Source organism: Gorilla gorilla, chromosome 1 (genome assembly GCF_029281585.2).
Source record: "Gorilla gorilla gorilla isolate KB3781 chromosome 1, NHGRI_mGorGor1-v2.1_pri, whole genome shotgun sequence".
NCBI classification, from domain to species: Eukaryota; Metazoa; Chordata; class Mammalia; order Primates; family Hominidae; genus Gorilla; species Gorilla gorilla.
The window spans coordinates 107,151,609-107,179,160 of NC_073224.2; the positions used below are offsets into that span (position 1 = coordinate 107,151,609).

Consider the following 27,552-nt stretch of genomic DNA (forward strand, 5'->3'; position numbering starts at 1 on the left):
CTAAATTCTTACTTAAAGAAATCATCCCAAGATTTGGATTACCAAAAGGTTTGCAAGGGGATAACTGACCTCCCTTCCCAGCTAAGGTGACCCAGTGAGGTAATGCCTCAGCCTTAAGCATTACCTATCTTCACTCTTCATGGAGATCTCAATCTTCAGATAACATAGAAAGCCAGTTGTGACATTAGCAAAACTCTTTCAGGGGACCTCAGAGGCCTGAGTTTTTCTCCTACTCATAGCCCTTTTGCATGTGAGGATGGCTCCAAAGAGAACTTTAAAGCTTAGTCCATTTGAAATGACTTATGGAAGGCCCCCCCTGCTTTTTTTAACTTGATCAACACCACAGTTTATTTGTAAATGTGTCATATGTGTCAATAATCAAATGGACAACACTTTATAGATTTCATTGTATAATATTAACATCCTAACAGAAAAAGATCCACTGTACTCATTTACAGTTTGGTATTTTAAAATCCTTAAATACAAATTGTATTTGAAACACTGAACACAAAAAAGAAACTTGAATGCCAGAGAAAACTGAAAACATCAAGTAAAAGAAACCAATATTCCACCCCCACCAAAAAATATAAAATCATCTGATTACATAATTTAAAAAAGAAATAAAGGAAATCAGATGATCTTATTTTTTAATGATATAAAGTTGCGTTTCTTCAAACCCATTTTAGATGTGAAATGTACCATTTTAAGTTATATGTCTTTTTTGATATGTGTTCTTTTACTCTTGGTTTCTAAAGAATGTTTTCCAGGGTTTAAATTACATTAAAGAAGTCGGGAAAGAAAGGAAGGAATGTGGTAAAAAGCCAAATTAAATTAACTATTTGGAAAATAATTGGATATAAATTTTTCATGAATCTTCTTTGGCAAGTAACAAAGTCTGCATTTTAAATTTACCTTTTTGTTGAAATGGATCAATACTTGTAAGATTTAAGACATTATATGAGTTAATGTATAAGTAAAATGAAGCCAAATTCACAAAGCAAAGTGCAAACATGAACTTTTCACATTTTGCTAAAAGCTCTAAAAATGCACTCTCCCTCCTTGAGAGTACGAGAGGTCTTCAGCTCAGAATCAGATGGTTACTCTTGCCTCATTCAACACAAGAAACCAGAGGGGACCCCATGGTTTTTCAGTACTTTCCCTAAAATTCATGATCACTATTAGGTTCCATTTCTTCCTCCTTTATCTCTCAAAAGAAATATAGCAGCAAATCACTCCCATATTTTAAGCTTTAAATTCACCAACAACTGGGCTCACTGCCAACAGCTACAAATGTTCAATTCTTTATTAGTGTACGTGTCATTACAGTTGGTTTAGATGGTTAATATAGGAATAAAGAAAATAACTACAGTTCATTCAAACAAAGGAAATTAAAATGAGATTAAAGAGCCCTGATTAAAAAAAAATACAACTTTCAGCTGAAAAACTGTAAAAGTTACATACATACATACCTAATGGCACTAGGAATGTACAATATCAATTATTGGAAAAATAAGTGAGTGACTCACAGTCATAAGAAATTTTTTAATATTAGTATTTTTCTTTTATAGACAAACATAACATACACATAGTTTCTACCTTTTATAAGGCAAAGTAGAAAACTAACCGTTACTGCATTTACCTCAAACACAGCACTGACTGTGCCACAGATAACATGGTCCAAAATATTCAATTCTATAGATAGGCCATGGTAGTGGATGTGTGGTTAAGTTTTAGGAAAGGCATATATTTCCAGAAGTAAGTATATTAAATACACAAATGTCTATAAATAACAAAAAGTTATCAGCAAAAACACTTAGGTTATAACATTCCCAAACTTTCTAACATTTTAAGTGTTTTAGATATGAATTGTCTGACCAGTTCATTTGGTTACAGTTTTAAACTAGCAAACCATTACCCTGTAAGAGGAGCTAAACTGAACTGTAATACTACACAAACTTCCCAAGGAAGGTAACTTGAAAAGTCTAAAAAGTGATTCCAATTATTCTAATTAACATTTGAGATGCTAAAAGAATCAATGACTCAAGAAACACTTTGAAGTAATTCCATTTTTCTTTATCATTTTCTAAAAATGTATTCACATAAATTTAAGATCCAGATTGCTTAAGAGTATGTCTTCAAAGTAGGTTAATCACTAAAGCATTCTGATCCAAAGACATAGTCTTAATGCTTCTAATATGTAATTCTAACCTAAAATCACAATCCTTGGTTTGAAAACATCAAAGGTAAGAAACAAAAAAATAAATCAGGGTGAAAATGTACAGCAGCTATAGCTACAAGAGTGGAAAATAACTTCTATTTTTTCCATAAAGACTCTGTGAAAATATAAAGCCCAAAGTCAGTGACAACAGAAGTCCACATATAAATGGTGTTTAAAAATAGAAAGTTTTCTAAAGCTTCTCATGAAATGTCAATGAATAGTCATAATCTGAATTAAGACCTTATAAATCAAGGTTAAGTTATACATAACCATGATGATTTACATACCTTCTACAATGTCCAACTGACATACATAATTTAGATACCCATAGGAATTCATAATGCCCTATCATATCATCTCTCAATACTGGATGTTTACTGTTTTATAGTTTTACTACTTTAAGTACCAAGAAGCCTTTTCAGAGGAAGAGTTCCATCTCTTCCCTTGATCCCCCAAAGTATAGGTAACAAAATATAAAGTTAAACAAGATTGATGTTTGATAAACTAACATATAAAATTATCATTGCAATTTTCATAGTGACTGCTTTTAAACATAACAGTCATCATAAAGCCTATAAAGTATATACTTAGTTTTATAAAAGAAATGCAGATTGTCTCAAGGTAAAAAATACAGTGCTGGCTGCTAAAAAGCACTTTGTTGCAATAAGATGTGCAATAATGAGCAAAACTTCAGAAAACATGAATATGTTCCCCAAACTTTTAATATTAGTAAAGCAAGAATTGCTCCACAGCAGCAGGATGCTTTTTAGTGGCTGACACTATAAAGCTAATGTTAAGAAAGAAAAAAGGCAGAAAGTGTGAGCAGCAAATGGTGTAACCAAATTATTGCAAATGGAGATTAGCAATAAGTGAGGAAGGTGACCGTCCACTCCGTTCTGATAAGACACCATCTTTAAATATTAAATTTTTTACAGGAAGTGGAACACCCATGTCAGCATACGATGACTGTGAAAGCAAACTTGAAAAACTGGGCTCTGTGTGAATATCCAATGTTGAAGCACCTTCCTGGAATGAGTGAACAAAGTTAAGGACTTGCAGAGAGAGTTTTCTACTGGAATGTAAGAGGTTTTGAAGGCTCTCTTTTCTGCAAAGGCCATGTGTAGCAATTTTCCTATAAACTTTCCGGTTTAATTCGGAACTGAACAGTGGAATTCCAAAGCACAGCTCGAGAGGAACCCAATCTGCTTCTGTTGCGGCACCAGAGGTTTGCTTTGTTGCTGAATCTATAGTTGCTTCCTCAATGACCATTTCAAATGACTCTGTTCTCCCATTTACATCTGAGCCAGAAGCTAAATCAGGTTCTTCTCTCTCATCAGAAGCATCACTGAGTTCTCTATTTGCAAGTTGGCTGGAAGCATTCAACGTGGTGACATATCCGCAGAGATGTTGTAAGTCCACTCTGTTCCTTAGTATCTGCAATGCTTTATGAACACCCATATTGACATGAGTGAACTCTCCTTGTAGTTCTGTTTCATCAAATGGAAATGGGACATGGACAGTTTCTCCTATCCCATGCAGACCATGCCCCTGAATTAAAACTGCAGAATGTGTTAAAGCATCATTCAACATCGTGAGCACATTTGAGGTAGGAACTACTCCAGGATCATGACCCCAAGATGTTATTAGCAATCGATCATAACTCTGAAATATATCTGGCAGTTTTCGAGGTCTCGTACCTTTGGACAATAAAAGGGATGGTGGTCCTTGTCCAGTGATATGATAAATGTAAATGTACAGTTTAAACTAGACAGAGCTGACTTCTGGGATAGCTGGTCCAATATGCTGAGGGGTGCAGCTGCTGACAGGCCGGATTTCATTGGTGAGGGGAGCCATGGAAACAAGCAGTGTGTAATTTTTGTTTAGAACTCTGCTGCAAGTTGCAGGGTCCAGACCAAGAAGGCTTTCACAGCATAAGAGATCCAGAGGAAAACCATAATTGGGTTGGTCCGGCTGTGCAGTTTGCGTAACTAGATCTTATGACGCAGAAACAGTATTGTGTTTCTCAGAGTAAGTGCATGATCAAAATATTTCTGTGCTTCTCCTTCACCAGTGCTCTGAACTGGTGAAAGATTTCCCATCATTAAGAAGGCAGTAAGAGTGGAGTCAAACAGGAATGCGATGTGCTTCGTGTGTCCTGCAGACAGACTCAGGCTGCTTACACTGGCTGTGTCAGCTGGATCTTCTTGACTATTTGTATCAGTGTCAGTTGCCGATGAAGCTTCTTGTACAGGCCTCCTACTTTCCCCTCCACCCCATGACAAGAGCATCTTCTATGGATCTAAGGTACTCTTTAATCTGTTTATGGATGGAACACTCTTCCATGATGAATGAAGTTGATCCAAATTTATTACTTGTCCCTTCTTATGGGCAAAGCCCAGTCAGCAATACATTGAAACAGCATTCTTAACCAGGGATAAGTCAATCTCAAGGACATTTGCAAGCTCTGCCACATTTGTGTGCTCATCTACTGAAACAAATATCTTATAGAGTAGAGTTTCAAAATAATCAAAATGAGCACTCGATTCACTACAAAACCTTCAAGAGGTGCAACTGCTATACAACTGTCATCAGACATTGGTACATCCAGATAAATAAATCCTTTTTTATACAAACTATGTACTACATTGTAATCTAGTGATCCAGAGAGTTGAGGGCCTGAATCAACGATCTTATCAATAGCACATTTCTCAGGCCAAGTGCATATCTTGATGTCATCTTCTGTGATACATCCAGCCTGCACCACCCACCACGCCTCTGTGGCAATTTCCACTGGCTTTATTGGTAGAAGATCACGGGCTGTTTTCCTTCTGAAGAATTTTTTTGATGATTTACACTGATTCATAAGATCAGTATACTGGTTTCTTCCTATGCCAAGAAGCCTTAGACAGTAAGCAGCAGTAAAATTGTGCCCACTGTTCATAATATTCTCCATAATCCTAGTGTAATATGAAAATGGTGATTTATCCTCAAGCCCTTCACCATAATATCCGATAGATGGTAAGGGTACAGCATGAGATGATCTCGGCTGTACTTTAGCAGTTCCTCATAGTATCTGCGTTCATTTTTCTTGACATGTTTAAGTTATTTCTGTATCGTAACTGATTGCAGATACTGTACAGGACAACCTGATTTTCATATTCTCTCTGTGAATTTCCAAGACGGCTGGGATTTTCTTTCTCCTCTGCCACTCTGAACAGCAAGACCAATACTTCCTGTATTTCCTCCTCCTCAGCCTACTTGATGCGAAGACAAAGATGAAGACCTCCATGATGAGCTAGCTCCACTTAATGACTGCCTCACGTTGGCCGGCAACTTTTTCCAGGGGTAGTTGTGCCGGATGTGGAACTCCACGTCTATGTTCATGATGCCGCCGCCAGGGCCGGCGGCGGGGTCCGCGACCGCGACCCACACTAAGCCTTCCGCCTGCCCGCCCGCAGCCCGGCGCCTCACACTGCAGAAGGCCCGGGCTGCCCCATGACCTGGGCTCCCGACAGTTAAGCGCGGCCCGGGCCAACAGAGCACTGGGTCGCCTGAGCAGCTCGGAAGGCCCTTTTTAACTTTAGACCTTCTGTTTGATGAAGAGACACATAGATTATCAATTTAGGCCAGGTTCAAAAGGCCCTCCAATCACATGGAAATGAAACGTAACCTCCCACAAGGAAAAGGATTAACTCCCCCATTCAACCAGGAGACTTAGTCTTACTAAAAACTTAGAAAGAAGGATCCCCCAAGAATCAATTACAACCAAAATGGAAAGGGCCCCTATCAGGCATTATTAAGCACTCCCACTGCTGTTAAACTCCAAAGTTAATTTTTTTTTTCTTTTTGATGAAGTCTTGCTCTGTTGCCCAGGCTGGAGTACAATGGCTCGATCTCGGCTCACTGCAACCTCCACCTTCTGGGTTCAAGCAATCCTCCTGTCTCAGCCTCCTGAGTAGCTGGGATTACAGGCACGTGCCACCATACTTGGCTAATTTTTGTGTGTGTGTGTGTGTGTGTATTTTTAGTAAAGATGAGGTTTCACCATGTTGGCCAGGCTGGTCTTGAACTCCTGACCTTGTGAAATGCCTGCCTCAGCCTCCCAAAGTGCTGGGATTACAGGCATGAGCCACCGTGCCCAGCCTCAAAGATTCTTAAGAGTCCTCACAGATGTCAGAGGAAGATGCCATGACCTATACTTGCAAACTCCCAGAAAAAAGCTATTGTTTTGCAAATGAACAGATAAATATTAATAACATGATGCTGTGGATGAGCATGAAAGTTTTTCTCTTACTCCTAATTATAATGTTTTCTCCCTTACCGCTTTGCCCTGCTGATGGAATTCAATAAAGGAATCTCTACCAGCAGACACTTGGTTTTTACCCTTCCTAGGACCTTTAACATATATCTTGCTATTACTAATCTTTGGTCCTTGCTTGTTTAACCTCCTTGTAAAGTTTGTGTCTTCTAGATTACAATAATTCCATGTAAAGATGATGCTGGCACAAGGCTTTCAACCCATCCCCTCTTCTGACCCAGAAAATAAAGACATCCTGCCTTTGGGTCATTTAGAACAGGTATCCAGAGATTTTACTTCTCCAATGCTAGGCAGAGTCTATGCCCATAACATCAGCAGGAAGCAGTTACAGAAGATGAACCTCCACCCTTCTGCAAGCCCCTTAAGATTAAGGAGGAGTATATAATCTCTGATGGGGAAATGAGGTAGGAGACCAGAAGGACTTATTTTCCAGTCACAACCCCATTGAACAGAGCAGGATCTGGTCAAAACAGGGTGCAGTGAAGAAGCCTGCTGAAACCAGCAGATGATGATGAAAGTGACCTCTAGTTGCTCTCACTGCTTATGAGCATAAAGACACTACCACTGGGACCATGGCCAGTTTACAAATGTCATGGCAACACACCTTGGCAATGGCCTGGAAGTTACTTTATATGGTTCTGGAAACTCCCTGCCCCTTTTCCAGAAAGTTCTGAATAACCTACCTCTTAATTGGCATGTAATTAAAAGTGGGTCTAAATACAACTAGCTAGCAGCCCACAGGCACCAACTCTGGGCACACTGCCTATGGGTTAGCCCTGCTCTGCAAAAAGCAGCACCAGTTCAATAAAAGTTGCTTTCTCTCACCAGCGGCTTGCCCTTGAATTCTTTCCTTGGCAAAGCCAAGGAAACTACAGTCTGGGAGAAATTTCCCAGGCTACAAACCAGTTTTGGGGCTCGCCTGCCCTGCATCACTATCATTGTTTCCTTGGGTTTCCCAGGAATGTACATGTGTGAGACTGCTGCCCTGCTTATAGATCTGTTTCCCTGCAGGAAACAGGAGTATCTTGCCTGGGGCTTCCAGAGTTGGAGATACATGTAGTTTCACTACTGAGTGCTAACATTTAATTTTGGAATCAAGTGATGCAGTCAGACTGGCTGCTATCATTCTGTGGTATACATGTAGTGAACACATGTGTGACTGAGTTTCCTGCTTTTAGCTGGAGCAAGAAAGTTTTATAATTGTGATTTGTACAAAAAAATCATAAGCAAGAGAATGTGTGTAAAATAAACTTTATTGTCAGAGGTTTCTAAAGGCTCATCCTTCAAGGAAAATGGACATATGCTGAAGAGCTGATAAACAGTCTACAGCAGTGTTATTCTAACTTAATCTTGATTCCAAGTCCTTGCCATTTTCCTCTAGCTGCTGTTGACTCCAGTTATATATAGGTTGGGGGAAAGGGGATTATTTACGGATCTAGGCATCACTGTCTCTTGGGCAGTTATCACATTTTCAGACTGAAGGGATGTGATTTCTACAATCAAACTATCCATTTGGAATACAAATCTGGAGTGGCTATAAAATTTGCTTCTCAGAGATGGAGCTTTCAGATTTGGACTTTCAATTGTTCTGTTGTTTTAGTTTTTCTCATCAACTGGGGAACTGTTTGTGACTAAGCTTTGTTAAAAGTAGAGAAGAACTTTCCGTAGTTCCAACATTAGTTGTTACCTGAAACAAACAAAAACACACACACACGCATACAATGAAACAATAATCTTTGGTGAGGTCTTGCTGATACCTAACTGAGGCTAGAGTGAGAGCTAAGTGGTGATACAGGCCAGGTGCAAACTGGGTGCAGCTAAGTGGATAATCTCTGGTAGTGAACTACAGTCTAAAAGAAGATAGTAATAATAGATTGAAAAGAAAGTCTCCTGAAATGAACTAGCTGACCAGTGGTGTAGGACACAGGACCCCAGCCACCTTATGATTCTAAAAGCCTTGCTCAAATCCGCTGCAGATGAGTTAGCTAGGTCTCTACCACCTCCATAATACTCCTCTGGAGAGAAATAAAGGTCTTTCACACCTCCCAGGAAGGGATTTGCTTAGCCTCAAATGTGCACATTCAGAATAGCTTGTCATAAGAAAGAGAGGATAGTGTGCAGAGAAATAACCCTCCTAAGTCCACATCCTATTCCTTTTAAATAAGAGAGTGGTGCCAGGGGAAGAGCCCTAGAATGTCAAAGCCAACAGGGTGCTCAGATACCACCCAAGTACAGTTCCATCTTTGGCCATAAGGAGAAAATGGTGTCAAGAGTCTAAGGCCATATGATCTGTAGGTGAAAAACCTGGGATGAGAATCAAGGCCTCAAACCTTTTCCAGTACATCACAGAGTTTAGGAGCAGTTAGAAGGAAGGCTTCAATCTGGAGAACACTAACAGGCTTTAGAGATTATTGGGTCATGGTGGCTGGGACAGAAATAAGGATTCACAGAAAGATGTTTATAGTCAATATTCTTTTACAGTAAATGTTCTTTTGGGATTTTGCTTGATAAAAAGGCTGAGCAAAAGTGAAAAAAATTTTCTTTCTTTCTTTGTCTTTTTCTTTCTTTCTTTCTTTGTCTTTTTCTTTCTTTCTTTCTTTTTTTGAGACAGTTTTGCTCTTGTTGCCCAGGCTGGAGTGCAATGGTACAATCTTGGCTCACCACAACCTCCACCCCCAGGGTTCAAGCAATTCTCCTGCCTCAGCCTCCCAAGTAGCTGTGATTACAGGCAGGCACCACCACGCCCAGCTAATTTAAAAAAAAAAAAATTTTTTTATTTTTAGTAGAGACAGGGTTCCTCCATGTTGGTCTGGCTGGTCTCAAACTCCTGACCTCAGGTGATCCTCCCAAAGTGCTGGGATTACAGGTGCGAGCCACCACGCCTGGCCAAAAGTAAAAATTTTTTAATTGCAATTCTGAACAACTTATGGGTTGTGAAATCAATATAGTGGACTGCTTACTACTACAGGCTTTATTTAAATACTAGGAAGGGTGGATTACACATCATAAAAGATTTTTTAAAAACTGATCACAAAGAATTGTGTATTTCTCACTGCATCTTGGGGTCAGAAAAGTTTGAGAAACTGCTCCACATAGGCAAATTATTGGTTCAATCTATCCATCTGCCTCTTTTTCTCTTCTCTTTTTTTCCATGCTATGCAACCAAGACCATGGAGAGAGGAAGGCAAATTCCATCAGTGGGTGGGGTTAAGCCTTTTCTATGAGGTAGCTGCACATTTGGGACACTTCTATGCTGGCGACTTGACATTCTAGTAGATAGATGGTCCTTTTCATCTTTAGCCACATGTTAAAATTACTTGGGAGCTTTTTAAGACTACTAGTGTCTTCCACCCACCTGGAAGCATTTAAATCAGAATCTCTATGTGTAGAGTCCAGGCACTTGTGTTAGTTAAAACCTCACCAGGCTTTATAATATGACAGAATGGTTTAAAGCCGCTGAGTAGACCCACCCTATTTACCACCATTTTCTTTGTTTCTCTTTCACCATAGGCTTCTTTCCCATGAGAAAGTAAAGATTTTAGTCTCTCTTTTCACAGTCCGAAGTAAATCACTATCTTTCTCAATTGGACTTCCAAGGCAAAGATTTCTTTCCATTTACCTATCTGGATTTTTACAAAGTTGGCCTCTGGATTCCCTTTTCCCAAAGCTAATTCACCACAAAGGCACCCCTCAAGTCAAGGAGCTGGACTTTCATACACCTGCACCTGTCAATCATGGGTAAATACTTTGCAGGCAAGGTTGCATGTGGGATTGACATAAACTGCCAGGTATTGCCAGCTCTGAGCCTCAGGCAAGCTTGTGACTAAGTGACTCCAGTAGTCTGAGGACAGTCCTTACTCAAAAGGGTCTTTGGAAGCAAAAGAAAACATACGCATGAGAGGGTAAAAAAAAAAAAATCCCATGTGATTTTGGCGTATACCTAACAGAACTTGTGCAAGAATGGATATTAAGGTGGGTATTGTACACAGCAGAGCTTAGTAAATGCCAGGTCTGGAGTTTAAGGGATAGGCTGAAGAGATTTTGCAGGTTTGTAAACATTTTTGCCAATTTGAACATACTTTTGTTTGCGTTTGGTTTTTCTCCTCAGTGGTAAGAGCTAGGCATAATAAGGTAGCTAGGATATTATAATTTCAATCAATAAATTTGTATTTTGCCAAGGACCAAGATGAACTATGATGATTTCAATTGTTTAGTACTTTATTTTCATCAGTTTGAAAATTAGGACTTTTGCTCTTTTTTGGCTCATGGCATCTTTTTGGTTTTCACACTTTCTCAAAGACCAGTAACTTAGAATCTAAATTATGATTGCTTATTCTTTCAGTATTCTAGGGGAAAGTTGATTTAATCTTGACAAAATGTATTCAATTAAAATAATTGTTCTCTTAAATATTTTCTGTCTTTCTTTTCTTTTTTTTCTTTTTCTTTTTTTTTTTGAGATGGAGTCATGCTCTGTCACTCAGGCTAGAATGCAGTGGTGCAATCTTGACTTGCTGCAACGTCTGCCTCCTGGGTTGAAATGATTCTCCTGCCTCAGCCTCCTGAGTAGCTGGGACTACAGGCATGTGCTACCATGCCCAGCTAAGTTTTGTATTTTTATTAGAGACGGGGTTTCACCCTGTTGTTCTGTTAAATCTTTTCACCTTTTAAGTTTGTCCTTCTCTTCTCCAATTTGCAATAGTGGAGTGTGGCGCGCACCGAAATACTGTATTTCTTAGAGCTACTTATTCCTGGAGCCTGGCAGTCTGGGGGCGTAGAGGGGGTGTGTCTAGAAAGCAGCCCTTTCTAAGTTGAGAATAACTATGAGAATTGTGGGTTATAAGGTTTTGAGCAGCTCTGGCCTCCCCTTCCTCTTTTATTTCTACAGTGGAGTGTGGCAAGAGAAGGGACCCATCTGAGAGTGACTTCATATTGTGGCCTTTCACCACTTACCTCTGGAAATTTGATTCAGGCAAGTCGGAGGAGTCTCCAGTATTCTTCTCTGAGAACTCTGTTTTCATTATACAGCTGGGCAATGGAATCTATGATTTGCCTGTAGAGGTTAGAGGTGCATCCTGTTCCAGGAAATAATTACAATTTAGGCAAGTTATACACGTTTGCTTAAGAGAATGCTTTCTGCACATTTCATGTTCTTCCTCTCTATCTTAGCCTAGGGAGAAAACTGTGGAGGGCTGGAACGTTAGTGTGATGGGGTAGAAGCTTAATTTTCACATGATTCTCAACAAATGCCAGCACATCACATGTATTTTCATGTCCAATGGCTGCAATATGAAGGAAGCTTTTCCAAAATAGTTGCTGCTTTGGTGTGGGAAGGGACCTGGTTACAGTTCTTCTGGCCCAGCACAATGTTGTGAAATGATGGCCTCTGTGTGAGAACAATCTAAGAGGAGGGGGGTTGGAGAGAACCACCTTGGGGTGGTAGAATGAAGAGTCACCAAGACATAAGGGAAGCTGATGAGGAGGGCAGCAGAGGAGACTCTCATTCTGCTACATGAGGTGCTCAGAAACCTGGGTTCTACTGAATGCCAATCACATAAGAAGCAGAGAGACAGCAGGCAGTGTACGACAGAAGACAGAAGACAGCCTAGGAATCACAAGAATGATTTTAGAGGTAGATACCTCTAAGAAGAAGGCAAATCTTTAAGCTATTTATTTACCTATAAATAGGAATGACAGTAGCTGCCCTACCTCTCTAGCTGGGACATTTGTAATGAATAAGTGAAGTAAAGTATGTCAAAGTGCTTGAAATCTATAAAACTCTGCCCCAGTCACACGCCTTTAGAAAAATACATATTGCCAGAAGCAGGCTGACTTGGGCCTCTCCCACCATTTTCTTCGTCAAAGCTGCTGTGATGATGGTCAAGCTTTTCTTACAGGCAGTTGTTGATGAAAAGGGTCTCCTTCAGGTGCTGCCACTGGCTCTGGATCTCATCTTCTGCAGCCATTCCACCAGGACATGGAATGAGATGGGAAGTGAAGATGCTGATCACTAAAGGGATAGTCAGGGGCCTCTCATCAAGATCCCTGCCTTTCAGCATTCTTTTGCCAACTTCATCTTCTCATCAGGGAACATAAGGCAACTTTCTTTAAGAGCTTTTAAGGTTTCAAACAAAGCATGGCCAAGTGCTAAGCAAACTCCACAGGGATGCCTCCCACATGGAGATATGGGAAGTATAAGGCAGGTTGACAGGAGGTGGGAAAACACTGAAGGTCTCTGAGTAGGGCTTTTCTAGCACTAGGAAAGGTATGACAACCTCCTTGAGATGACTTATAGGTACTAGGGAATATCTTCCTCTCTACAAAATATCTCTTCTGAACATATTTTGTTTTTGTTGTTGTTTTTTGACAGAGTCTCATTCTGTCGCCCAAGCTGGAGTGCAGAGGCACCATCTTGGCTCAGTGCAACCTCCGTCTCCCAGGTTCAAAGGATTCTCATGCCTCAGCCTCCCAAGTGGCTGAGACTACAGGCGTGCACCACTATGCTTGGCTAATTTTTGCATTTTTAGTAGAGACGGGGTTTCAGCACGTTGGCCGGGCTGGTCTTGAGCTCCTGACCTCAAGTGATCCACCCACCTAGGCCTCCCAAAGGGCTGGGATTATAGGTGTGAGCCACCGTGCCCAGCCCTGAACATCTTTAACAGATGGTAAAGACCTTCTTCTGCACCTTATTGTGAAATTGGAAAGATAAATAAGGATGCCTTTGTCAGAAGATGGAATGACTAATTAAAGCCACAAACTTACACCCATCACTGACAGAATGACAAGCCTAATATGGTTTATATTACTATGAAAGCTCAATGAGTGAATTAATATAATCTCTTTTTATTGCATAGAAGAGTATATAAAGCATATAGTCTCCTAACACTCCAAACTTTTGCCCCCAAAGTAAAGTCAAACATTCAAGTAAGGGAGAGGAGATATAGGTCAAGGTTTTAATCTATAGGCACACCAGAGAGGCTACCAACCCAAAGGGCTCTTATATACCTAATGAAGCTCCAATGGCTAGCGTGGAGTTATTCTGGGAAGAGGGCATGCAGGTGGCATTGCTCTTAGATTTAGCCTTTTCTCCAGCAGATAGCCTCATTGTTTATTTAGATGGAATTACAACACTGAGACTAAACTAACAGACATCTTAAAAATACCTTGGTGCTGCACAAAGATTGAGAACCCTGGCTATTTACCAAAGGGTTGCCAAGATCAAAGTCTTGTCTTTATGGAAATCCCCTGATATTCCAGTAGTCAGATGGAACCTTATGGGAAAGCAAGCACCTGAGGGGAGATGGAGACTGGAGCTTGAAACCCAGGAACCATTATAATTGCACCTCCAAACATATGGACAAGCCTGCCAACATTCTTGGGATGGCTAGAACAGCTTGGGAAAACTGTTCAGGAACTATAATTATCAAGAATATTTCAGGAAGGCTGGGTGTGGTGGCTCACATCTGTAATCCCAGCACTTTGGGAGGCAGGGGTGGGTGAATTGCTTGAGCTCAGGAGTTTGAGGCCAGCCTGGGCAAGAAGGCAAGAATCCATCTCTACCAAAAAGGCAAAAAAAAATAGCCAGGAGTAGTGGCATGCATCTGTGGTCTCAGCTACTCAGGAGGCTGAGGTGGGAGGGTCATTTGACCCTGGGTTTTAGGTTGTGGTGAGCCGAGATCATGCCACTGCACTCTGGCCTGGGTGACAGAACAAGAGACCCTGTCTCAAAAAATATAGGTATTTCAGGAAAGATGAGATGTCCCATTTTAAAGAAGAAGATCTCTTAAAACAGATTTGTACATGCGCGGCAGTAGTGGCAGAGAGTCTGCCATAATCTCTTCACTCTCTCCATTCTGGCCAGCTTTGAGTATACCGGCTTGCAGATGCCGGGCTGGACCAGAGAGACTGAGGTGAGGACAGGAACAGAGCAAATTACCTGACCCACCAGGGACCTGTACTTGAGAGTTGCTCCCAGAGCTGTGTTCAGCCTAATCACTTTTTTAAAGTGAATGTTTAGGGCCTGCCTGCAGAGAATAACATCCCTCAGTTTAGACAGAGGTGGTGAGCGTGTAGAATGTAGGAGCTACTGAGAGATTGATGGAGCTTTATTTTTCTTATCAAAGGAGCACTTACTGCCTATATCCACAGCCGAGGGGTCTTCCTGTGCATCAGAGAGGAAGGCATTGCTGCTGGGAAGCTGGTGGGAGTCATGGCGGCTGGAATGGGTCAAATACTGTTCATCTAATGAGTCCTCCAGGACTTCATCCATTTCTTCCTCCTGGACTTCCCTCCTGAGCCTGGTGGAGTAGGCAAGACAAGGGATTAAACCAAGGTAGCCTGGAACCACAGCTTCATAGCTAGTTCTGATCTGAAGCTCATGGAAGAGGCACCAAAACCAAAGGGACCATCATATCAAAGAGGAAGTATACAGTCCACTTTTGACTGGGAGTAGGGTGTGCCTAGATTTAGTATAGAAGTGAAAACAGCAAGTGATCAGTGCATTGACCTCATAACACACAGATAAGGCAGCAGACTCAACAAATACTCTACAATACGCTCAGGGCACACAGGACACACAGTGACCCATACTGTTGGCTTCAAAATGCTGTGTTCAAATTTTATTTAATACGATGTGGAGTGGTCCACTGAATACTGGCTCTTGAGACAACGCAACCTCCCAGGGCTTTTGCAGATTTTAGACCCCTAGCTCTAAATACTTGGTATGGTTTCAGTTTATTTTTCAAGGTAAATTTCTGGCTATAAAATATCTGCCAACATAATTCAGGACAACTGTGCAGAAACCAGATAGGTATCTCACTTTGGTTTGTAACCCTATAGGTTTTAAAGATACAGAAACCAGGGATCCCTGGTTAGTTTACTTTTTGGTAAGACTGACTAGTTAACTAAGTGTGAGAAATTAGTAGGAACTAGGAACCAATAGAAGAACTGCAAAGAGAACAGAGAACCATTTTTAAAAGGACACATTGTATAATCAGTCAACAAAAAAAGGAACAATCAGCAGTTTCTGCTTTTTCTAGATCTGGGACCTTTAACCTCTTGAGTCCTTGCTCCTGGAATTCTCTCTAGATTTGGTCAGTCCATTATCAGCCCCTTCATCATTTAGAGTTACCTGGCTTTTGCCTGTCTTCATTTTTCTTACCATTGTGATTTTCTGCAAACCAAAATTAGAAAGAGCTAGTCAGAAATTAGGCAGGTCCCATTTCACACATTGCACACATGGGCCCTATATGATCAGGGACATAACACTTTACATGTGTGTTCAGAATGCTCTGTGAGAATTATTGCAGGAGGCCTCAGGTTGTGTCTTTAGAGAAGTGGCCTGGCAGGCTTGCCTGAGCCCACTGGACAGGGTGTTCCTGATGTGGTGAATCATCACCATGACGTCAGCTGCCTGAAGCAGAGCAAAAAGTTTAAAATGTCTTTTGTTCCCCAGCTCAAAGAATACTTGCCTGGCTGCCCTTTGGACTTCTCCAGTTGTAACCTTCCTTCCTGCCACAGTCTGGTTGCCAGACCATGACTGTTTGTCCCATTGCTACTCACACACAGAACCTGCTCCAGTCTCTGAGAGGACAAATAGCCCTGTCCTACCTCTACTCCAAAACCAGAGGACTGCCCAGGTGCCTTCAAGTCTGTCCCTGTTGTGCTTCCTCAGATGTTCTTGGGGGTAATTCTTTTTTCTTTCTTCTCAGTTTGTTAGTGAGCATTGGGGTTGATTCTGTGAAAAATATTCCAGTATAAGTCAACTTTTCTAACACCAGCTTCTACTATATACAGTGCCTGAACTAACCCCAAAAGATTTGGACAGTTTATTGGGACCCAAAAATAAATAAATAAATAACCCTGAAAGAGAAATACGCTCATGAACATTAAGATACTACTTCAACTGATCTGTACAGCAGTCGTGGAATTATGATTTGACCCACTTTACAAATGAAGAAACAGAAATTGAAGAAGGATCAATCACTTGCACAAAGTTGGTAAATACAGTGCTGAGACTAGAGCCTAGGTAATACTGATTCTTAGCCCATGGGTCTTCCCATTCTAACAAGCTGCCTTTTGTCATACTCTTCTTTCTGACCACAAAGATGGAATGGAGACTTCTGCTTCTGGCCAATTTGGAGTAATGGGGACCTGATTTTTCCTCCACCTTAAACAACTGAGAAACTGGAAAAAGTATTTTAAACTCTAGCTTCAACATTGGATATAGTGCAGTACTATAATAAATAAAAGAGGTGAGCCCTATGATTGCTCCAGTTTGCTGCCTGAGATTGTCAACTGTAGAGCAGGGAGGGAGGACCCAGGCAGAGCCTGGTAGTAAGTTTGAAGAAGTCAGGGTGGCTAGACATCACAGGACAGACTAGAGAATAGGTTGCTGCACAGATAGAATGCCTTGGATATCTGTCTTCAATCTTCAGCTAAGTACTGATTAGTACATGTATTTGAAGAAATTATGCAAAGCAGGGCAAAGAACTTCCCAAAAGGAATAATCTCTGTAGCTCACACATAGCTTGCAACACTTGGTGTTTCCATCAGCTAGAGTGAAAATCCCTTTTAATAGAGGGAGCATTGGTTAGAACAGGAGCCGCCAACCCCCAGCACTTGTCCATGGCCTGTCAGGAATGGGACCGCACAGCAGAAGGGGAGCAGCCAGTGAGAAAGCATTACCACCTGTGCTCAGCCTTCTGTCAGATCAGCGATGACATTAGATTAGCACTGGAGCACAAACCCTATTGTGAACTGTACATGCCAGGGATCTAGGTTGCATGCTCCTTATGAGACTCTAACTAGTGCCTGATGATCTGAGGTGGAACAGTTTCATACTGAAACCACCCAATTCCCAATCCCTACCACCCTACCCCCACCTTGTCTGTGGAAAAATTGTCTTTCATGCAACCAGTCCCTGGTGCCAAATCTGTGGGAGATCACTGACTTAGAATCTTCAAAAGATTATTGCCCCCAATGTAAACTATGGACTTTGTGTGATAATGACATGTCATTGTAAGTTCATCAACTGTAACACATGTGCCATTCTGGAGAGAGATGTTGATAGTCTAGGAGGCTATGCATGTGTGCAGGCAGGGGGTATATGGGAACTTTCTGTACTTCCTGCTCAATTTTGCTGTGAATCTGAAACTACTCTAAAAAATAAGGTCTATTTTCTTAAAAGTCATTTTGCCTCCACAGTGGGAAAAAGATAGCAGTTGACTAATAGCTGCTCTTATCCTGCCTAAAAAAATTTAAAAGCCAGCTTGAAAAGATGAAAATTGTTTTTAAGTAACTTTATTGTATACCAAAACAAAGCTAAAAGAATTTTAACACAAAATGCAAAAACATCCAGCACTCAATAAGTTACAATTTGCAATGTCTAACCCCAAATCAAATAATGTTAGGAATGCAGACAGACAGAAAACTACAATCCATGATAAGAAGTGGGAAAAAAATCAATCTACTTAAACTGACTTTAGAAAGGACACATCAGGTGAGAATTAAAAAACAATAAAAAGGACACAGATGACAGAATCTGTAGACAAGCACATTGAAACAAATATAACTATATTCCTTTATTAAAGAAGCTAGGCTGGTGTGGTGGCTCTTGCTTGTAATCCCAGCACTTTGCGAGGCCAAGGCGGGTGGGTCACCCGAGGTCAGGAGTTTGAGATCAGCCTGGCCAATGTGGTGAAACCCCGTCTCTCTGAAAAATATGAAAATTAGCTGGGTGTGGAGGCATGTGCCTGTAACCCCAGCTACTCGGGAGGCTGAGGCACAGGAGGCATAGGAATCACTTGAACCCAGGAGGTGAAGGTTGCAGTGAGCCAAAATCTCACCACTGCACTTCAGCCTGGGCAACAGAGTGAGACCCTGTCTCAAAAAATAGAATAAAATAAAATAAAGAAGCTAGAGCAAAATATGAAATGATGAAGAGTTACATAGAAGACCTTAAAAAAAGATATAAATTAAATTTAGATGAAAAATAAAGTTTGAATCCAACTTACAAGGGATGTGAAGGACCTCTTCAAGGAGAACTACAAACCACTGCTCAATGAAATAAAAGAGGATACAAACAAATGGAAGAACATTCCATGCTCATGGGTAGGAAGAATCAATATCGTGAAAATGGCCATACTGCTCAAGGTAATTTACAGATTCAATGCCATCCCCACCAAGCTACCAATGACTTTCTTCACAGAATTGGAAAAAACTACTTTAAAGTTCATATGAAACCAAAAAAGAGCCCGCATCACCAAGTCAATCCTAAGCCAAAAGAACAAAGCTGGAGGCATCACACTACCTGACTTCAAACTATACTACAAGGCTACAGTAACCAAAACAGCATGGTACTGGTACCAAAACAGAGATATAGATCAATGGAGTAGAACAGAGCCCTCAGAAATAACGCCGCATATCGACAACTATCTGGTCTTTGACAAAGCTGAGAAAAACAAGCAATGGGGAAAGGATTCCCTATTTAATAAATGGTGCTGGGAAAATTGGCTAGCCATATGTAGAAAGCTGAAACTGGATCCCTTCCTTACACCTTATACAAAAATCAATTCAAGATGGATTAAAGACTTAAACGTTAGACCTAAAACCATAAAAACCCTAGAAGAAAACCTAGACATTACCATTCAGGACATAGGCATGGGCAAGGACTTCATGTCTAAATCACCAAAAGCAATGGCAGCAAAAGCCAAAGTTGACAAATGGGATCTAATTAAACTGAAGAACTTCTGCACAGCAAAGGAAACTACCATCAGAGTGAACAGGCAACCTACAGAATGGGAGAAAATTTTCGCAACCTACTCATCTGACAAAGGGCTAATATCCAGAATCTACAAAGAACTCAAACAAATTTACAAGAAAAAAACAACCCCATCAAAAAGGGGGCGAAGGACATGAACAGACACTTCTCAAAAGAAGACATTTATGCAGCCAAAAAACACATGAAAAAAATGCTCCCCATCACTGGCCATCAGAGAAATGCAAATCAAAACCAAAATGAGATACCATCTCACACCAGTTAGAATGGCAATCATTAAAAAGTCAGGAAACAACAGGTGCTGGAGAGGATGTGGAGAAATAGGAACACTTTTACACTGTTGGTGGGACTGTGAACTAGTTCAACCATTGTGGAAGTCAGTGTGGCGATTCCTCAAGGATCTAGAACTAGAAATACCATTTGACCCAGCCATCCCATTACTGGGTATATACCCAAAGGACTATAAATCATGCTGCTATAAAGACACATGCACACGTATGTTTATTGAAGCATTATTCACAATAGCAAAGACTTGGAACCAACCCAAATGTCCAACAATGATAGACTGGATTAAGAAAATGTGGCACATATACACCATGGAATACTATGCAGCCATAAAAAATGATGAGTTCATGTCCTTTGTAGGGACATGGATGAAATTGGAAATCATCATTCTCAGTAAACTATTGCAAGAACAAAAAACCAAACACTGCATATTCTCACTCATAGGTGGGAATTGAACAATGAGAACACATGGACACAGGAAGGGGAACATCACACTCTAGGGACTGTTGTGGGGTGGGGGGAGAGGGGAGGGATAATATTGGGAGATATATCTAATGCTAGATGACGTGTTAGTGGGTGCAGCACACCAGCACGGCACATATATACATACGTAACTAACCTGCACATTGTGCACATGTACCCTAAAACTTAAAGTATAATAAAAAAAAAAACAACAAAAAACAACACACAATGACAAAGTGGAAAATAAAAAAAAAAGAAAAATAAAGTTTGAGATGAAAATACACTGGATAGGATTAACAGCAGATTAGATGCTGCTAAAGAAAGATTAATCAATTCTAAGACATGGAAATAGAAAGAAACAAAGAGAGAAAAAAAAGATACAACAAAAATGAACAGACCATTAGTCAGCTGTGGTAAAATTTCAAAGCAGCTAATACAAATATAACTGGAGTCTTTGAAGGAGAGGACAGAGAGAAAGAATAGAATATACATTATATATATTTGATATATATATGCCAAATATACTGTATATGCCATAGATAAGTCTATATATGTTATTATTATTCAAATTTGATGAGAACTATAAACATGTAGATGCAAGAAACTAAATAAAGTAAAACAATACTTAAAAGATAAAACTATACAAGGTCTTATCTTAATCAAACTGCTTCAAACCAGTGATAAACAGAAAATCTCAAAAGCAGCCAGAGAAAAAAGACATATTATGTACAGAGGAACAAAAATAAGAATTATGGCAGACTTCTTGTTGGAAACAATGTAAGCCAGAAGACAGTGGAATATCACTTTTCAAACACTTTTTAAAAACACAAACTGTCAACTAGAATCCTACATCCAGTGAAAATATCTTCCAGAAATGAAGGTGAGTTCTTATGCTCATCAAGATGAAGTAATCCACTATACTCTATCTCTCTTACTGATTGAAACTAAGAACTCTCAGGCCAGGCACAGTGGCTCATATCTGTAATCCAAGCACTTTGGGAGGCCACAGCAGATGGATCACTTGAGCTCAGTAGTTGAAGACCAGCCTGGGCAACATGGAGAAACCCTGTCTCTACAAAAAATATGAAAATTAGCCAGGTGTGGTGGCACACACCTGTAGTCCCAGCTACTTGGGAGGCTGAGGTGGGAGGACTGCTTAAGCCCAGGAGGCACAGACTGCAGTCAGCCAAGATCGCGTCACTGCACTCCAGCTCGGGTTAGAGAGCAGACTCTGTCTCAAAATAAAAAACAAAACTCAGGACTCTTGAAAGAATATGAAAAGTGATTACCTGAGTGCTCTAAAGAGAAAACAATAGAATACAGATTAAGGACCATAGTCAAAACTAAAATAAAATCTACAATGGAGATAACTTTGCATTTTTTCTCCCCACTTTGGGGCACTTGGGAGGAGCTAAGGGTCTTCAGAGCCTGTAGCCAACTTACCTGTGGCAAGTTTTCTGACAAGGATCTCTGTTAGCTGGCTTCCTTGTACCATTTGCTCACAGAATCTCTGTCTCTGGTAGTAGGCAATGCCAGTGTTCCTGAGAAGGCCCTCAAAAGACTTGACTGTGTTCTTCACATGCTGGGTGAAAAGGTAGCAGACACCTCTCCCTTCCTGTATCTTCTGTCGTAAGTGGGTCAGTTCTTCACCCTGAGCCTGAATTAAGGGATCATGTATCCTAAGGTGGGAAAGAAGAGTAAAATGTAAGACGGAATGTAGTGAATAATAGGTTATAGAAGTTTCAGAGGAGAGATCTCTTAGAATCCCTGTAAGGTACTCCCAAGTTGAATTCTTTTTTTTCTTTTTTTTTTTTTTTGAGACAGAGTCTTACTCTGTCACCCAGGCTGGAGTGCAGTGACAAGATCTTGGCTCACTGCAGCCTCCGCCTCTGCCTCCGCCTCCCAGGTTCAAGCAATTCTCTTGCCTCAGCCTTCCAAGTAGCTGGGACTACAGGTGCCCACCACCATGCCAGGATAATTTATATATTTTTTGTAGAGATGGGGTTTTGCCATGTTGGCCATGCTAGTCTCGAACCCCTGACCTCAAATGACTCTTGCACCTCAGTGTCCCAAAGTGCTGGGACTACAGGCATAAGCCACTGCATCTGGCCCAAGATTAATTCTTGTACAAGTTGTGTGACTTGCCTGTGGCAGAAGGAATGAAGAAACAGCCTTGGGTTTGTCTGTTATTTTACTAACTTTGCTTTAAAAAGATGCCCCTTTGGTTCCCCACTTTAGCCCAAGTACATTTTCATACAATAAACATCAAGCATTATGCAGTAACTGGCAGAAAAAAAAAGCCAGATTCAAAAGTGTTCGGCAGGTATCTCTGGTATTAATTGAAAGTTAAAAAGAAAAATCAGTGAAAAGGTCAAGAAGGGCAGTATTCTTTTGAATGGCACAAAGGTAGACCATAATCAGTAAGAAGGCAGTTAAAACTAAAGTTCTGGCCAGGTGCAGTGGCTCACGCCTGTAATCCCAGCACTTTGGGAGGCCAAGGCAGGCGGATCACCCTAGGTCAGGAGTTTTGAGAGCAGCCTGGCCAACATGGCGAAACCCCATCTCTGCTAAAAATACTAAAATTAGCTGGTGTGGTGGTGTGCACCTGTACTTTCAGCTCCTTGGGAGGCTGACCTAGGAGGATCACTTGAACCTAGGAGGTGGAGGTTGCAGCGAGCTGAGATCACACCACTGCACTCTAGCCTGGGCAACAGGGTAAGACTCCATCTCAAAAAAAAAAAAAAAAGTAATGTTCTGAGTAGTAATTTCATTACTCTATGTGGGATTTCATTGTTTTCTAATTATTGTTCAAATATTTCTCATGGTGATATGGTTTGGCTCTGTGTCCCCACCCAAACCTCATGTTGGATTGTAATCTCCAATGTTGGGGGAGGGACCTGCTGGAAAGTGACTGGATCACGGGGGTGGACTTCCCCCTTCCTGTTCTCGTGGTAGTGAGTGAGATCTCATGAGGTCTGGTTGTTTGAAAGTGTAGCACCTCCCTCTTTGCTCTCTCTCTCTCTCCTGTTCTGGCCATGTGAAGACCATGCCTGCTTCCCCTTCGACTTCTGCAATGATTGTGTTTCCTGAGGCCTGCCCAGAAGCAGAAGCCTGTACAGCCCACAGAACCATGAGCCGATTAAACCTCTTTTCTTTATAAATCACCCAGACTCAGATACATGTTTATAGCAGTGTCAGAATGGACTAATACACATGGGTTCCAATGTAGAGTGTGAGCTCTGTGAGTCTAAAGACAGTGCCACCTATTACCCAACTCACAGCACCTGGTAGTATGTACGCATACAAGTAGTTATTCAGTTAATGTTTAGAACCATGTAATCCCAGAGCTGGACTGAACATTTACAGTCATCTACCCCATCTAATGCTTGAATTTTCTCCCTGCTATTCTTCTAAGTAGTTATCTGCAGGTCCTCTTTCAAACTCTATTAGATAGAGTTACTAGACAGTGTCAGGGGAAGTAAAGACACATACTGGGGAGAAACAGGGGCTCCAGACCTATCCCTCCTTCAATCAAATATCTCTGCTTTGGTGAGTTTTACACATTTGAGCTCCTATGATTTCATTTCAACAAAGGATTAAAAGAAGTTTCAAATGCTACAATCTACCTTATGTCTGAAACCCTCCAAGGATAGTCAATGCTGGTCTTGAGTGAATTAATAATTCATTTTCCACACAACAGCTGCTCAATCATCTATCTACCCAATAGCCCTACCAGTTAATACTTCACCTAGTATAATACTTTTTAAAAAAGTTTGGAGGAGAAACTTTCTTATCATGAAAGGCACTTTGGAAAGTTTGAAAATATCTCTTATAGGAAATGTTAATGACAATCACCACATCTATAAATGGGAACAAATAGAATTACAGAAAATAGTTGGTTCAGAGTTTTATATGTGTTAGAGATGGTTTTAACTACTTGCAATTGTGCATTTAATCTTCATAACCCTCTAAGGTAGATACTGTCAGTATTTCCGTTTTATAAATGAGGTAGCCTAGGTTAATGACATGCAGAAAAGTGCAGTAAATTTGACCAAGGACACACAAATAGAAGCCACGTTGCTAGTATTCCAATGCAGGCAGCTGTCTCCATTTTACTAATATGCTCTTTAATGGAAAACCCTAGAGACCTAACTAGACCATAGCCTCATTGTGTCTTAGTCTAGTTCTGTGCCTGCCTCATACATTTCTGCCCTTCTCCTTGCACAAATTTGCTCTTTGTTCTACCTGCCTGAGCTGCCCCACTTCAAACAGTATTTATACACTTCCCACAGAGGTACCTCCTTACTGGAGCCTTGCAGCTGGCCTCAGCAATTCAGCCAGCTCTCTCTCCTGAAACTGCAGCTCCTCCTCCAGCACAGATTCTATAAGGTCTTTGCACTCTTCACACTCTGAGAAAAGACAGACATGCCTGCATCATGGAAGGCTGGATGTGCTGCTGTGGTCACTGCCTGCAGGGCAGGAGGCAGGGTCTATCTCAAGGATAAAAGTATCCCCGGTACCAGGCTTTACACTGGGATTTCCATATCTTTATTCCTCAGTCTCTCAACTACTCCCTGTTTTACAGATGAGGAAAGAAAAGCCCACAGGCCGATAAAGTAACTTGACAAGATGATTCAACTGGAATGCAGCGGTCAGAATTCACGTCCCATGGGGTCTGACTCCACATCTTTTTCTTTTCTTTTCTTTTTCTTTTTTGAGATGGAATCTCACTTTGTTCCCCAGGCTGGAATGCAGCGGCACGATCTCAGCTCACTGCAACCTCTGACTCCCGGGTTATTCTCCTGCCTCAGCCTTCCAAGTAGCTGAGATTACAAGTGTGCCCCACCACACCCTACTAGTTTTTGTATTTTCAGTAGAGACAGGGCTTCACCATATTGGCCAGGCTGCTCTCGAACTCCTGATCTCAAATGATCCACCCACCTTGGCTTCCCAAAGTGCTGGGATTACAGTAAGTGAGCCACTGCACCCAGCCATGACTTCAAATCTTAAGGCCAATTCACCAAGCCTTACAGCCTCTTAAGTAAAACATGAACATAAGGGCATGAAATAATGACTTCCTGTGTGTTTAGGAAGATACTAAGAACTGTAGGACTGATGGTTCTCCTGTTTCAAGAGTTTCAATAATTCGAAAATATTTCAAAGATTTAAACATTTATCTGTATACAACTGTGTAAAACTGTATATGGAGGAGAAAGATCCAAATGATATATGCCCAAATGCTAATGTTTTAAATGCTAGTGTTTTAAAGGGAGAACCAACACACAGTGTTTGTCATGGTACCGTTGCAGTAGGTTTTTAAGAATTATCATCATATGATCATCACCACTATCCAAAGAGGTAGTTCCTACTCTGTTACCATTACAGATGAGAAAACTGAGGCACAGAGACAATAAGTTAGATTTGAATCCAGGAGATTTGGCCCTAGGGTATATGCTCTTTAATCACTGCACAATAATACCTGCATACTAAGGTCTTAGGTAATATCTTTCTTCTTCTCTAGCTTGAGAAATATTTTTCCTACAATTATAATGAATGAAGTTTTTTTTTTAACTAGTTTTTCAACAAACCAAAGCTCATCTTTTCACTTCTTTAATCAGTGGGCTTTTGGCTTTACTTTTCTATGACGGTAAGTTAGACAGCAAATTTAACCACCCCCCACACGATGATTTATTTAAAAATAATTGTAGAAATTGGAAAGCAAACTCAATTTCAATGTTAACCAGAATCCTCTTCTAATATCCCTGTTCCTCTCATGCTCTTGTTCCCATGTTTCCTTGTCATTACAGCTTCCCTTCCCTGACTATTAGTAACAGTTTGTGATTTTACAGTGGATTTAAAAATGTGAGAGCCAACTGTGGAGAGGAAAGGGCCAGCCCCTAACCTGGACTGGCCTTCTACTGAGAACGGCGGTGTGTTCCACTTGGCCTTGTTCTCATTTTGGCCATATGTCTCATAGCTCTTATCCTGGACATCCACCTGCAGTTGCTTGCTGTCTGTAAAGTTGATACTCAGAGAGAGACAGAAAGGGTGTAACAAAGTCACTGATTTTTTTTGGAAATACCCTCAATCTAACCAGAACATGAGGAATGGTTTATCTGAACTTATGTGGGAAGAGAATCTTGATCCAGGTATCATAAAGATTTTTCTCCGTGTCTGCTATTGAAGTTTGCATCTCCACATATCTGTGACTCAGTTGAGAATAGGTAGTTTTAAGTTCCTTCAAGGCAGATAGTGTATACTATTACTTCTTTCATCCCTGGTGCTGTTGGCACAGTGCTTTGCAAATGGGTGCTCTTAAAAAAGTTTAAATCGAATCCTGAGATGTTTTAACCAACAGTGATGTTACATGTTTGTAGAAGCTGATGTTCATTGCTGAGAGGGGAAAGACAGTTTCATGCCTAAACCAAGGTTTTAGTCTCTATTCCTCACTACACTCGCCCTGCAAACTTTACACCTTTGTGCCTCAGTTTTTCTGTCCTTGGCAAATTGAGAGTAAAATGCCCACTTCTACCTTTCTGGGAGTGTAGTTAGGATAAAATTAATTTTGATAGAGAATAAAGTCTGCAGTGTTTCATTTCACAGAGGAAAGATGGACAATCATTTATCACTTTGGTGTCCATGCCCCTATGGGACCTACTGTATTTCTGCAGGTGATTGGCCAGGGAGTAGGCAGTAGCTTTGGATGTTAGGAATTTCTCTGTGAGGTCTTGGAAGTTCTCTTTGCACTTTTCCAGTTCAGAGAGCAAGTACTGATTGGTTTCCAGGATGCTCATTTCTGCCATTTGGACCAAAACAAGTGGTGAGAGATACTGCCATGCTGAAGCTTGTGGAGAAAGTACAATCAGAGCCTAGGGAGAATAAACCCAGACAATTAATAAATTAAAAACAAATGCATGGATTATGGTAATGGTTGCACTATTTGGGTAAATTACTAAAAATTATTGAACTGTACAATTATAATGGGTAAATTTTATAGTATGTAAATTATACCTCAATAAAGTTTCTTTACATTAAACGAAGGATTTAAACAAGTCAAAAGAAAGCAGATCTGATTCATAAATTACCTTTGGGATAAACTTTGTCAGCATCCTACAACTCTGAGAATCCTTAGCCACAAAAACAAGGCACAAGGTGCCTAAGCTTAGAGTCTAAGGTACTGTCTGTGGTTCAGGCTCTGATAGGAATGCCAGAGGTAAGACCCAGTGCCAGGTAATGGTCTGGAGTCACAATTAGAGTTAGAAGGTGGGGGTGTCATGGAATGTTAGGATCTCTGCCTTCCAGGTGTCTAGGCCATGTGGAAACACAGGTCTCTTCTGAAGGTCACCACCAATGGAGAGCACTGCCTCAGCAGTCATTCTTAGTATTTGTATACCCTTGTGACAATACCACAGGCCTATCTCTTTCTAAAATTTAACCATATTTTCATTGTTTATTATTGCAAATGCATAGAAAACTTCAAGGAATACATATTTC

The 27,552-nt window shown here is 40.8% G+C and overlaps 2 pseudogenes across 1 annotated transcript; both read right to left on the reverse strand.

The window, feature by feature from the left end:
* Window positions 1-2,508: 2,508 nt before the first annotated feature.
* LOC101148947 (protein FAM91A1-like) lies at window positions 2,509-5,602 on the reverse strand (annotated as a pseudogene).
* A 2,169-nt stretch (window positions 5,603-7,771) lies between these two features.
* LOC101148230 (neuroblastoma breakpoint family member 6-like protein) lies at window positions 7,772-26,895 on the reverse strand (annotated as a pseudogene). The gene is made up of 8 exons (XR_010129786.1): window positions 26,717-26,895; window positions 24,365-24,467; window positions 21,502-21,737; window positions 15,664-16,269; window positions 14,667-14,830; window positions 12,429-12,489; window positions 11,487-11,608; window positions 7,772-8,223 (listed from the first exon to the last, which is right to left on the reverse strand). The product of XR_010129786.1 is annotated as a neuroblastoma breakpoint family member 6-like protein (transcript).
* Between the last annotated feature and the right edge of the window lie 657 nt (window positions 26,896-27,552).